General features: G+C 47.6%; 26 non-coding genes and 10 pseudogenes across 26 annotated transcripts in view; all 36 read right to left on the bottom strand.

Annotated features, from left to right (window-relative positions):
• Window positions 1–41: 41 nt before the first annotated feature.
• On the bottom strand, window positions 42–150 carry LOC138542783 (5S ribosomal RNA; annotated as a pseudogene).
• Window positions 151–255: 105 nt separating this feature from the next.
• Window positions 256–374, bottom strand: LOC138538315 (5S ribosomal RNA). Its single transcript, XR_011286420.1, has one exon. It is a non-coding gene; the product is annotated as a 5S ribosomal RNA (ribosomal RNA).
• A 106-nt stretch (window positions 375–480) lies between these two features.
• LOC138548629 (5S ribosomal RNA) lies at window positions 481–599 on the bottom strand. The gene has a single exon (XR_011292423.1). It is a non-coding gene; the product is annotated as a 5S ribosomal RNA (ribosomal RNA).
• Window positions 600–1062: 463 nt separating this feature from the next.
• On the bottom strand, window positions 1063–1171 carry LOC138545880 (5S ribosomal RNA; annotated as a pseudogene).
• Window positions 1172–1277: 106 nt separating this feature from the next.
• Window positions 1278–1396, bottom strand: LOC138547259 (5S ribosomal RNA). Its single transcript, XR_011291106.1, has one exon. It is a non-coding gene; the product is annotated as a 5S ribosomal RNA (ribosomal RNA).
• Window positions 1397–1502: 106 nt separating this feature from the next.
• On the bottom strand, window positions 1503–1621 carry LOC138540410 (5S ribosomal RNA). Its single transcript, XR_011288459.1, has one exon. It is a non-coding gene; the product is annotated as a 5S ribosomal RNA (ribosomal RNA).
• A 106-nt stretch (window positions 1622–1727) lies between these two features.
• On the bottom strand, window positions 1728–1846 carry LOC138539251 (5S ribosomal RNA). The gene has a single exon (XR_011287324.1). It is a non-coding gene; the product is annotated as a 5S ribosomal RNA (ribosomal RNA).
• Window positions 1847–1952: 106 nt separating this feature from the next.
• On the bottom strand, window positions 1953–2071 carry LOC138538011 (5S ribosomal RNA). Its single transcript, XR_011286126.1, has one exon. It is a non-coding gene; the product is annotated as a 5S ribosomal RNA (ribosomal RNA).
• A 463-nt stretch (window positions 2072–2534) lies between these two features.
• LOC138544851 (5S ribosomal RNA) lies at window positions 2535–2643 on the bottom strand (annotated as a pseudogene).
• Window positions 2644–2749: 106 nt separating this feature from the next.
• On the bottom strand, window positions 2750–2868 carry LOC138547258 (5S ribosomal RNA). Its single transcript, XR_011291105.1, has one exon. It is a non-coding gene; the product is annotated as a 5S ribosomal RNA (ribosomal RNA).
• Window positions 2869–2974: 106 nt separating this feature from the next.
• LOC138536794 (5S ribosomal RNA) lies at window positions 2975–3093 on the bottom strand. The gene has a single exon (XR_011284957.1). It is a non-coding gene; the product is annotated as a 5S ribosomal RNA (ribosomal RNA).
• A 106-nt stretch (window positions 3094–3199) lies between these two features.
• LOC138542782 (5S ribosomal RNA) lies at window positions 3200–3308 on the bottom strand (annotated as a pseudogene).
• A 105-nt stretch (window positions 3309–3413) lies between these two features.
• Window positions 3414–3532, bottom strand: LOC138537635 (5S ribosomal RNA). Its single transcript, XR_011285764.1, has one exon. It is a non-coding gene; the product is annotated as a 5S ribosomal RNA (ribosomal RNA).
• A 106-nt stretch (window positions 3533–3638) lies between these two features.
• On the bottom strand, window positions 3639–3757 carry LOC138538304 (5S ribosomal RNA). Its single transcript, XR_011286409.1, has one exon. It is a non-coding gene; the product is annotated as a 5S ribosomal RNA (ribosomal RNA).
• Window positions 3758–3863: 106 nt separating this feature from the next.
• Window positions 3864–3982, bottom strand: LOC138548628 (5S ribosomal RNA). Its single transcript, XR_011292422.1, has one exon. It is a non-coding gene; the product is annotated as a 5S ribosomal RNA (ribosomal RNA).
• A 463-nt stretch (window positions 3983–4445) lies between these two features.
• On the bottom strand, window positions 4446–4554 carry LOC138545879 (5S ribosomal RNA; annotated as a pseudogene).
• A 106-nt stretch (window positions 4555–4660) lies between these two features.
• LOC138547257 (5S ribosomal RNA) lies at window positions 4661–4779 on the bottom strand. Its single transcript, XR_011291104.1, has one exon. It is a non-coding gene; the product is annotated as a 5S ribosomal RNA (ribosomal RNA).
• Window positions 4780–4885: 106 nt separating this feature from the next.
• Window positions 4886–5004, bottom strand: LOC138540409 (5S ribosomal RNA). Its single transcript, XR_011288458.1, has one exon. It is a non-coding gene; the product is annotated as a 5S ribosomal RNA (ribosomal RNA).
• Window positions 5005–5110: 106 nt separating this feature from the next.
• Window positions 5111–5229, bottom strand: LOC138542131 (5S ribosomal RNA). The gene has a single exon (XR_011290119.1). It is a non-coding gene; the product is annotated as a 5S ribosomal RNA (ribosomal RNA).
• Window positions 5230–5335: 106 nt separating this feature from the next.
• Window positions 5336–5454, bottom strand: LOC138538010 (5S ribosomal RNA). The gene has a single exon (XR_011286125.1). It is a non-coding gene; the product is annotated as a 5S ribosomal RNA (ribosomal RNA).
• A 463-nt stretch (window positions 5455–5917) lies between these two features.
• LOC138544850 (5S ribosomal RNA) lies at window positions 5918–6026 on the bottom strand (annotated as a pseudogene).
• A 106-nt stretch (window positions 6027–6132) lies between these two features.
• LOC138549468 (5S ribosomal RNA) lies at window positions 6133–6251 on the bottom strand. The gene has a single exon (XR_011293251.1). It is a non-coding gene; the product is annotated as a 5S ribosomal RNA (ribosomal RNA).
• A 106-nt stretch (window positions 6252–6357) lies between these two features.
• LOC138544594 (5S ribosomal RNA) lies at window positions 6358–6466 on the bottom strand (annotated as a pseudogene).
• Window positions 6467–6572: 106 nt separating this feature from the next.
• Window positions 6573–6681, bottom strand: LOC138542781 (5S ribosomal RNA; annotated as a pseudogene).
• Window positions 6682–6786: 105 nt separating this feature from the next.
• On the bottom strand, window positions 6787–6905 carry LOC138541682 (5S ribosomal RNA). The gene has a single exon (XR_011289683.1). It is a non-coding gene; the product is annotated as a 5S ribosomal RNA (ribosomal RNA).
• Window positions 6906–7011: 106 nt separating this feature from the next.
• Window positions 7012–7130, bottom strand: LOC138538292 (5S ribosomal RNA). Its single transcript, XR_011286398.1, has one exon. It is a non-coding gene; the product is annotated as a 5S ribosomal RNA (ribosomal RNA).
• A 106-nt stretch (window positions 7131–7236) lies between these two features.
• LOC138548626 (5S ribosomal RNA) lies at window positions 7237–7355 on the bottom strand. Its single transcript, XR_011292420.1, has one exon. It is a non-coding gene; the product is annotated as a 5S ribosomal RNA (ribosomal RNA).
• Window positions 7356–7818: 463 nt separating this feature from the next.
• LOC138545878 (5S ribosomal RNA) lies at window positions 7819–7927 on the bottom strand (annotated as a pseudogene).
• A 106-nt stretch (window positions 7928–8033) lies between these two features.
• Window positions 8034–8152, bottom strand: LOC138550799 (5S ribosomal RNA). The gene has a single exon (XR_011294545.1). It is a non-coding gene; the product is annotated as a 5S ribosomal RNA (ribosomal RNA).
• A 107-nt stretch (window positions 8153–8259) lies between these two features.
• LOC138540408 (5S ribosomal RNA) lies at window positions 8260–8378 on the bottom strand. Its single transcript, XR_011288457.1, has one exon. It is a non-coding gene; the product is annotated as a 5S ribosomal RNA (ribosomal RNA).
• Window positions 8379–8484: 106 nt separating this feature from the next.
• On the bottom strand, window positions 8485–8603 carry LOC138542390 (5S ribosomal RNA). The gene has a single exon (XR_011290373.1). It is a non-coding gene; the product is annotated as a 5S ribosomal RNA (ribosomal RNA).
• A 106-nt stretch (window positions 8604–8709) lies between these two features.
• Window positions 8710–8828, bottom strand: LOC138537237 (5S ribosomal RNA). Its single transcript, XR_011285379.1, has one exon. It is a non-coding gene; the product is annotated as a 5S ribosomal RNA (ribosomal RNA).
• A 463-nt stretch (window positions 8829–9291) lies between these two features.
• LOC138544849 (5S ribosomal RNA) lies at window positions 9292–9400 on the bottom strand (annotated as a pseudogene).
• Window positions 9401–9506: 106 nt separating this feature from the next.
• Window positions 9507–9625, bottom strand: LOC138549467 (5S ribosomal RNA). Its single transcript, XR_011293250.1, has one exon. It is a non-coding gene; the product is annotated as a 5S ribosomal RNA (ribosomal RNA).
• A 106-nt stretch (window positions 9626–9731) lies between these two features.
• LOC138537633 (5S ribosomal RNA) lies at window positions 9732–9850 on the bottom strand. Its single transcript, XR_011285763.1, has one exon. It is a non-coding gene; the product is annotated as a 5S ribosomal RNA (ribosomal RNA).
• A 106-nt stretch (window positions 9851–9956) lies between these two features.
• The window catches only part of LOC138538280 (5S ribosomal RNA), a 119-nt gene continuing 75 nt past the window's right edge, over window positions 9957–10000 (bottom strand). Inside the window, exon 1 of the ribosomal RNA XR_011286386.1 lies at window positions 9957–10000. This exon is cut by the window's right edge and continues 75 nt beyond it. This is a non-coding gene — a ribosomal RNA (5S ribosomal RNA).

The raw sequence follows: 10000 nt of genomic DNA, 5'->3' as shown, positions 1-10000 counted from the left end.
AATTGAGAAATGGCTCACTTCCTGAACTTGGAGCACAAAAAAGCCTACAGCACCTGGTATTCCCAGGCGGTCTCCCATCCAGGTACTAACTAGGCCCGACCCTGCTTAGCTTCCGAGATCGGGCGCATTCAGTGTGGTGTGGCCGTAGGCTCTGGGCCTAGTGAGTTTGTACTTTTAAGCATCTAGTCGGCTAGACCTTGCAGTTTTGAAAGGCAATTGAGAAATGGCTCACTTCCTGAACTTGGAGTACAAAAAAGCCTACAGCACCTGGTATTCCCAGGCGGTCTCCCATCCAGGTACTAACTAGGCCCGACACTGCTTAGCTTCTGAGATCAGACGAGATCAGGCGCATTCAGTGTGGTGTGGCCGTAGGCTCTGGGCCTAGTGAGTGTTGTACTTTTAAGCATCTAGTCGGCTAGACCTTGCAGTTTTAAAAGGCAATTGAGAAAGGGCTCACTTCCTGAACTTGGAGCACAAAAAAGCCTACAGCACCTGGTATTCCCAGGCGGTCTCCCATCCAGGTACTAACTAGGCCTGACACTGCTTAACTTCCGAGATCAGACGAGATCGGGTGCATTCAGTGTGGTGTGGCCGTAGGCTCTAGGAATGCTAAGAATATTACTCTTATGCATTTGCATTTAGTAAGCTAAGCCATGCAGCCACTTGCAACATGATACCACGCTCATCGCTCGATCAGGCTCGATCAGGCGAGATATATAAGACTGGTGGGCCCATTCAGGACTCCTATGTCTGGTAGGATAACTTTAATTCATCCATCCTGTGTCTGTTGCAGGGAGGTGGAGAGAACAATCAACACAATAATGGTTTTCTTTCATGCCTCTTGAAGGACTCAATATTCTCTGTACTGCATTACATGTGAAAGTCGATTTATTACCCATGAACACACTACCTGTATGCTAATTCTATGTAAAAAGGTAGCTCCAGCCCTCATGATGTTGTCCAACATTTCCGCTATAAAACGGGATACAATTATTTTGGAAACATACCAAATTTGAAAAATAATTGAGAAGTTGCGCAATTACTAATCATGGAGCACAAAAGAGCCTACAGCACCTGGTATTCCCAGGCAGTCTCCCATCCAGGTACTAACTAGGCCTGACCCTGCTTAGCTTCCGAGATCGGGCACATTCAGTGTGGTGTGGCCGTAGGCTCTGGGCCTAGTGAGTTTTGTACTTTTAAGCATCTAGTCGGCTAGACCTTGCAGTTTTGAAAGGGAATTGTGAAATGGCTCACTTCCTGAACTTGGAGCACAAAAAAGCCTACAGCACCTGGTATTCCCAGGTGGTCTCCCATCCAGGTACTAACTAGGCCCGACACTGCTTAGCTTCCGAGATCAGACGAGATCGGGCGCAATCAGTGTGGTGTGGCCGTAGGCTCTGGGCCTAGTGAGTTTTGTACTTTTAAGCATCTAGTCAGCTAGACCTTGCAGTTTTGAAAGGCAATTGAGAAATGGCTCACTTCCTGAACTTGGAGCACAAAAAAGCCTACAGCACCTGGTATTCCCAGGCAGTCTCCCATCCAGGTACTAACGAGGCCCGACACTGCTTAGCTTCCGAGATCAGACGAGATCGGGCGCATTCAGTGTGGTGTGGCCGTAGGCTCTGGTTCTTGTGAGTTTTGTACTTTTAAGCATCTAGTCGGCTAGACCTTGCAGTTTTGAAAGGCAATTGAGAAATGGCTCACTTCCTGAACTTGGAGTACAAAAAAGCCTACAGCACCTGGTATTCCCAGGCGGTCTTCCATCCAGGTACTAACTAGGCCCGACACTGCTTAGCTTCTGAGATCAGACGAGATCAGGCACATTCAGTGTGGTGTGGCCGTAGGCTCTGGGCCTAGTGAGTTTTGTACTTTTAAGCATCTAGTCGGCTAGACCTTGCAGTTTTAAAAGGCAATTGAGAAAGGGCTCACTTCCTGAACTTGGAGCACAAAAAAGCCTACAGCACCTGGTATTCCCAGGCGGTCTCCCATCCAGGTACTAACTAGGCCTGACACTGCTTAACTTCCGAGATCAGTCGAGATCGGGTGCATTCAGTGTGGTGTGGCCGTAGGCTCTAGGAATGCTAAGAATATTACTCTTATGCATTTGCATTTAGTAAGCTAAGCCATGCAGCCACTTGCAACATGATACCACGCTCATCGCTCGATCAGGCTCGATCAGGCGAGATATATAAGACTGGTGGGCCCATTCAGGACTCCTATGTCTGGTAGGATAACTTTAATTCATCCATCCTGTGTCTGTTGCAGGGAGGTGGAGAGAACAATCAACACAATAATGGTTTTCTTTCATGCCTCTTGAAGGACTCAATATTCTCTGTACTGCATTACATGTGAAAGTCGATTTATTACCCATGAACACACTACCTGTATGCTAATTCTATGTAAAAAGGTAGCTCCAGCCCTCATGATGTTGTCCAACATTTCCGCTATAAAACGGGATACAATTATTTTGGAAACATACCAAATTTGAAAAATAATTGAGAAGTTGCGCAATTACTAATCATGGAGCACAAAAAAGCCTACAGCACCTGGTATTCCCAGGCAGTCTCCCATCCAGGTACTAACTAGGCCTGACCCTGCTTAGCTTCCGAGATCGGGCGCATTCAGTGTGGTGTGGCCGTAGGCTCTGGGCCTAGTGAGTTTTGTACTTTTAAGCATCTAGTCGGCTAGACCTTGCAGTTTTGAAAGGCAATTGTGAAATGGCTCACTTCCTGAACTTGGAGCACAAAAAAGCCTACAGCACCTGGTATTCCCAGGTGGTCTCCCATCCAGGTACTAACTAGGCCCGACACTGCTTAGCTTCCGAGATCAGACGAGATCGGGCGCAATCAGTGTGGTGTGGCCGTAGGCTCTGGGCCTAGTGAGTTTTGTACTTTTAAGCATCTAGTCAGCTAGACCTTGCAGTTTTGAAAGGCAATTGAGAAATGGCTCACTTCCTGAACTTGGAGCACAAAAAAGCCTACAGCACCTGGTATTCCCAGGCGGTCTCCCATCCAGGTACTAACGAGGCCCGACACTGCTTAGCTTCCGAGATCAGACGAGATCGGGCGCAATCAGTGTGGTGTGGCCGTAGGCTCTGGGCCTAGTGAGTTTTGTACTTTTAAGCATCTAGTCAGCTAGACCTTGCAATTTTGAAAGGCAATTGAGAAATGGCTCACTTCCTGAACTTGGAGCACAAAAAAGCCTACAGCACCTGGTATTCCCAGGCGGTCTCCCATCCAGGTACTAACTAGGCCCGACCCTGCTTAGCTTCCGAGATCGGGCGCATTCAGTGTGGTGTGGCCGTAGGCTCTGGGCCTAGTGAGTTTGTACTTTTAAGCATCTAGTCGGCTAGACCTTGCAGTTTTGAAAGGCAATTGTGAAATGGCTCACTTCCTGAACTTGGAGCACAAAAAAGCCTACAGCACCTGGTATTCCCAGGTGGTCTCCCATCCAGGTACTAACTAGGCCCGACACTGCTTAGCTTCCGAGATCAGACGAGATTGGGCGCATTCAGTGTGGTGTGGCCGTAGGCTCTGGGCCTAGTGAGTTTTGTACTTTTAAGCATCTAGTCGGCTAGACCTTGCAGTTTTGAAAGGCAATTGAGAAATGGCTCACTTCCTGAACTTGGAGTACAAAAAAGCCTACAGCACCTGGTATTCCCAGGCGGTCTCCCATCCAGGTACTAACTAGGCCCGACACTGCTTAGCTTCTGAGATCAGACGAGATCAGGCGCATTCAGTGTGGTGTGGCCGTAGGCTCTGGGCCTAGTGAGTGTTGTACTTTTAAGCATCTAGTCGGCTAGACCTTGCAGTTTTAAAAGGCAATTGAGAAAGGGCTCACTTCCTGAACTTGGAGCACAAAAAAGCCTACAGCACCTGGTATTCCCAGGCGGTCTCCCATCCAGGTACTAACTAGGCCTGACACTGCTTAACTTCCGAGATCAGACGAGATCGGGTGCATTCAGTGTGGTGTGGCCGTAGGCTCTAGGAATGCTAAGAATATTACTCTTATGCATTTGCATTTAGTAAGCTAAGCCATGCAGCCACTTGCAACATGATACCACGCTCATCGCTCGATCAGGCTCGATCAGGCGAGATATATAAGACTGGTGGGCCCATTCAGGACTCCTATGTCTGGTAGGATAACTTTAATTCATCCATCCTGTGTCTGTTGCAGGGAGGTGGAGAGAACAATCAACACAATAATGGTTTTCTTTCATGCCTCTTGAAGGACTCAATATTCTCTGTACTGCATTACATGTGAAAGTCGATTTATTACCCATGAACACACTACCTGTATGCTAATTCTATGTAAAAAGGTAGCTCCAGCCCTCATGATGTTGTCCAACATTTCCGCTATAAAACGGGATACAATTATTTTGGAAACATACCAAATTTGAAAAATAATTGAGAAGTTGCGCAATTACTAATCATGGAGCACAAAAGAGCCTACAGCACCTGGTATTCCCAGGCAGTCTCCCATCCAGGTACTAACTAGGCCTGACCCTGCTTAGCTTCCGAGATCGGGCACATTCAGTGTGGTGTGGCCGTAGGCTCTGGGCCTAGTGAGTTTTGTACTTTTAAGCATCTAGTCGGCTAGACCTTGCAGTTTTGAAAGGGAATTGTGAAATGGCTCACTTCCTGAACTTGGAGCACAAAAAAGCCTACAGCACCTGGTATTCCCAGGTGGTCTCCCATCCAGGTACTAACTAGGCCCGACACTGCTTAGCTTCCGAGATCAGACGAGATCGGGCGCAATCAGTGTGGTGTGGCCGTAGGCTCTGGGCCTAGTGAGTTTTGTACTTTTAAGCATCTAGTCAGCTAGACCTTGCAGTTTTGAAAGGCAATTGAGAAATGGCTCACTTCCTGAACTTGGAGCACAAAAAAGCCTACAGCACCTGGTATTCCCAGGCAGTCTCCCATCCAGGTACTAACGAGGCCCGACACTGCTTAGCTTCCGAGATCAGACGAGATCGGGCGCATTCAGTGTGGTGTGGCCGTAGGCTCTGGTTCTTGTGAGTTTTGTACTTTTAAGCATCTAGTCGGCTAGACCTTGCAGTTTTGAAAGGCAATTGAGAAATGGCTCACTTCCTGAACTTGGAGTACAAAAAAGCCTACAGCACCTGGTATTCCCAGGCGGTCTTCTATCCAGGTACTAACTAGGCCCGACACTGCTTAGCTTCTGAGATCAGACGAGATCAGGCACATTCAGTGTGGTGTGGCCGTAGGCTCTGGGCCTAGTGAGTTTTGTACTTTTAAGCATCTAGTCGGCTAGACCTTGCAGTTTTAAAAGGCAATTGAGAAAGGGCTCACTTCCTGAACTTGGAGCACAAAAAAGCCTACAGCACCTGGTATTCCCAGGCGGTCTCCCATCCAGGTACTAACTAGGCCTGACACTGCTTAACTTCCGAGATCAGTCGAGATCGGGTGCATTCAGTGTGGTGTGGCCGTAGGCTCTAGGAATGCTAAGAATATTACTCTTATGCATTTGCATTTAGTAAGCTAAGCCATGCAGCCACTTGCAACATGATACCACGCTCATCGCTCGATCAGGCTCGATCAGGCGAGATATATAAGACTGGTGGGCCCATTCAGGACTCCTATGTCTGGTAGGATAACTTTAATTCATCCATCCTGTGTCTGTTGCAGGGAGGTGGAGAGAACAATCAACACAATAATGGTTTTCTTTCATGCCTCTTGAAGGACTCAATATTCTCTGTACTGCATTACATGTGAAAGTCGATTTATTACCCATGAACACACTAACTGTATGCTAATTCTATGTAAAAAGGTAGCTCCAGCCCTCATGATGTTGTCCAACATTTCCGCTATAAAACGGGATACAATTATTTTGGAAACATACCAAATTTGAAAAATAATTGAGAAGTTGCGCAATTACTAATCATGGAGCACAAAAAAGCCTACAGCACCTGGTATTCCCAGGCAGTCTCCCATCCAGGTACTAACTAGGCCTGACCCTGCTTAGCTTCCGAGATCGGGCGCATTCAGTGTGGTGTGGCCGTAGGCTCTGGGCCTAGTGAGTTTTGTACTTTTAAGCATCTAGTCGGCTAGACCTTGCAGTTTTGAAAGGCAATTGTGAAATGGCTCACTTCCTGAACTTGGAGCACAAAAAAGCCTACAGCACCTGGTATTCCCAGGTGGTCTCCCATCCAGGTACTAACTAGGCCCAACACTGCTTAGCTTCCGAGATCAGACGAGATCGGGCACAATCAGTGTGGTGTGGCCGTAGGCTCTGGGCCTAGTGAGTTTTGTACTTTTAAGCATCTAGTCAGCTAGACCTTGCAGTTTTGAAAGGCAATTGAGAAATGGCTCACTTCCTGAACTTGGAGCACAAAAAAGCCTACAGCACCTGGTATTCCCAGGCGGTCTCCCATCCAGGTACTAACGAGGCCCGACACTGCTTAGCTTCCGAGATCAGACGCAATCAGTGTGGTGTGGCCGTAGGCTCTGGGCCTAGTGAGTTTTGTACTTTTAAGCATCTAGTCAGCTAGACCTTGCAATTTTGAAAGGCAATTGAGAAATGGCTCACTTCCTGAACTTGGAGCACAAAAAAGCCTACAGCACCTGGTATTCCCAGGCGGTCTCCCATCCAGGTACTAACTAGGCCCGACCCTGCTTAGCTTCCGAGATCGGGCGCATTCAGTGTGGTGTGGCCGTAGGCTCTGGACCTAGTGAGTTTGTACTTTTAAGCATCTAGTCGGCTAGACCTTGCAGTTTTGAAAGGCAATTGTGAAATGGCTCACTTCCTGAACTTGGAGCACAAAAAAGCCGACAGCACCTGGTATTCCCAGGTGGTCTCCCATCCAGGTACTAACTAGGCCCGACACTGCTTAGCTTCCGAGATCAGACGAGATTGGGCGCATTCAGTGTGGTGTGGCCGTAGGCTCTGGGCCTAGTGAGTTTTGTACTTTTAAGCATCTAGTCGGCTAGACCTTGCAGTTTTGAAAGGCAATTGAGAAATGGCTCACTTCCTGAACTTGGAGTACAAAAAAGCCTACAGCACCTGGTATTCCCAGGCGGTCTCCCATCCAGGTACTAACTAGGCCCGACACTGCTTAGCTTCTGAGATCAGACGAGATCAGGCGCATTCAGTGTGGTGTGGCCGTAGGCTCTGGGCCTAGTGAGTGTTGTACTTTTAAGCATCTAGTCGGCTAGACCTTGCAGTTTTAAAAGGCAATTGAGAAAGGGCTCACTTCCTGAACTTGGAGCACAAAAAAGCCTACAGCACCTGGTATTCCCAGGCGGTCTCCCATCCAGGTACTAACTAGGCCTGACACTGCTTAACTTCCGAGATCAGACGAGATCGGGTGCATTCAGTGTGGTGTGGCCGTAGGCTCTAGGAATGCTAAGAATATTACTCTTATGCATTTGCATTTAGTAAGCTAAGCCATGCAGCCACTTGCAACATGATACCACGCTCATCGCTCGATCAGGCTCGATCAGGCGAGATATATAAGACTGGTGGGCCCATTCAGGACTCCTATGTCTGGTAGGATAACTTTAATTCATCCATCCTGTGTCTGTTGCAGGGAGGTGGAGAGAACAATCAACACAATAATGGTTTTCTTTCATGCCTCTTGAAGGACTCAATATTCTCTGTACTGCATTACATGTGAAAGTCGATTTATTACCCATGAACACACTACCTGTATGCTAATTCTATGTAAAAAGGTAGCTCCAGCCCTCATGATGTTGTCCAACATTTCCGCTATAAAACGGGATACAATTATTTTGGAAACATACCAAATTTGAAAAATAATTGAGAAGTTGCGCAATTACTAATCATGGAGCACAAAAGAGCCTACAGCACCTGGTATTCCCAGGCAGTCTCCCATCCAGGTACTAACTAGGCCTGACCCTGCTTAGCTTCCGAGATCGGGCACATTCAGTGTGGTGTGGCCGTAGGCTCTGGGCCTAGTGAGTTTTGTACTTTTAAGCATCTAGTCGGCTAGACCTTGCAGTTTTGAAAGGGAATTGTGAAATGGCTCACTTCCTGAACTTGGAGCACAAAAAAGCCTACAGCACCTGGTATTCCCAGGTGGTCTCCCAACCAGGTACTAACTAGGCCCGACACTGCTTAGCTTCCGAGATCAGACGAGATCGGGCGCAATCAGTGTGGTGTGGCCGTAGGCTCTGGGCCTAGTGAGTTTTGTACTTTTAAGCATCTAGTCAGCTAGACCTTGCAGTTTTGAAAGGCAATTGAGAAATGGCTCACTTCCTGAACTTGGAGCACAAAAAAAGCCTACAGCACCTGGTATTCCCAGGCAGTCTCCCATCCAGGTACTAACGAGGCCCGACACTGCTTAGCTTCCGAGATCAGACGAGATCGGGCGCATTCAGTGTGGTGTGGCCGTAGGCTCTGGTTCTTGTGAGTTTTGTACTTTTAAGCATCTAGTCGGCTAGACCTTGCAGTTTTGAAAGGCAATTGAGAAATGGCTCACTTCCTGAACTTGGAGTACAAAAAAGCCTACAACACCTGGTATTCCCAGGCGGTCTTCCATCCAGGTACTAACTAGGCCCGACACAGCTTAGCTTCTGAGATCAGACGAGATCAGGCACATTCAGTGTGGTGTGGCCGTAGGCTCTGGGCCTAGTGAGTTTTGTACTTTTAAGCATCTAGTCGGCTAGACCTTGCAGTTTTAAAAGGCAATTGAGAAAGGGCTCACTTCCTGAACTTGGAGCACAAAAAAGCCTACAGCACCTGGTATTCCCAGGCGGTCTCCCATCCAGGTACTAACTAGGCCTGACACTGCTTAACTTCCGAGATCAGTTGAGATCGGGTGCATTCAGTGTGGTGTGGCCGTAGGCTCTAGGAATGCTAAGAATATTACTCTTATGCATTTGCATTTAGTAAGCTAAGCCATGCAGCCACTTGCAACATGATACCACGCTCATCGCTCGATCAGGCTCGATCAGGCGAGATATATAAGACTGGTGGGCCCATTCAGGACTCCTATGTCTGGTAGGATAACTTTAATTCATCCATCCTGTGTCTGTTGCAGGGAGGTGGAGAGAACAATCAACACAATAATGGTTTTCTTTCATGCCTCTTGAAGGACTCAATATTCTCTGTACTGCATTACATGTGAAAGTCGATTTATTACCCATGAACACACTAACTGTATGCTAATTCTATGTAAAAAGGTAGCTCCAGCCCTCATGATGTTGTCCAACATTTCCGCTATAAAACGGGATACAATTATTTTGGAAACATACCAAATTTGAAAAATAATTGAGAAGTTGCGCAATTACTAATCATGGAGCACAAAAAAGCCTACAGCACCTGGTATTCCCAGGCAGTCTCCCATCCAGGTACTAACTAGGCCTGACCCTGCTTAGCTTCCGAGATCGGGCGCATTCAGTGTGGTGTGGCCGTAGGCTCTGGGCCTAGTGAGTTTTGTACTTTTAAGCATCTAGTCGGCTAGACCTTGCAGTTTTGAAAGGCAATTGTGAAATGGCTCACTTCCTGAACTTGGAGCACAAAAAAGCCTACAGCACCTGGTATTCCCAGGTGGTCTCCCATCCAGGTACTAACTAGGCCCAACACTGCTTAGCTTCCGAGATCAGACGAGATCGGGCACAATCAGTGTGGTGTGGCCGTAGGCTCTGGGCCTAGTGAGTTTTGTACTTTTAAGCATCTAGTCAGCTAGACCTTGCAGTTTTGAAAGGCAATTGAGAAATGGCTCACTTCCTGAACTTGGAGCACAAAAAAGCCTACAGCACCTGGTATTCCCAGGTGGTCTCCCATCCAGGTACTAACTAGGCCCGACACTGCTTAGCTTCCGAGATCAGACGAGATTGGGCGCATTCAGTGTGGTGTGGCCGTAGGCTCTGGGCCTAGTGAGTTTTGTACTTTTAAGCATCTAGTCGGCTAGACCTTGCAGTTTTGAAAGGCAATTGAGAAATGGCTCACTTCCTGAACTTGGAGTACAAAAAAGCCTACAGCACCTGGTATTCCCAGGCGGTCTCCCATCCAGGTA

This window comes from Ambystoma mexicanum, unplaced genomic scaffold, assembly GCF_040938575.1.
Source record: "Ambystoma mexicanum isolate Mex_15411 unplaced genomic scaffold, UKY_AmexF1_1 Mex_scaf10, whole genome shotgun sequence".
Taxonomy (NCBI): Eukaryota; Metazoa; Chordata; class Amphibia; order Caudata; family Ambystomatidae; genus Ambystoma; species Ambystoma mexicanum.
Note: the sequence above shows the minus strand (reverse complement) of the source record. Positions and strands in the feature narration are given on the sequence as shown.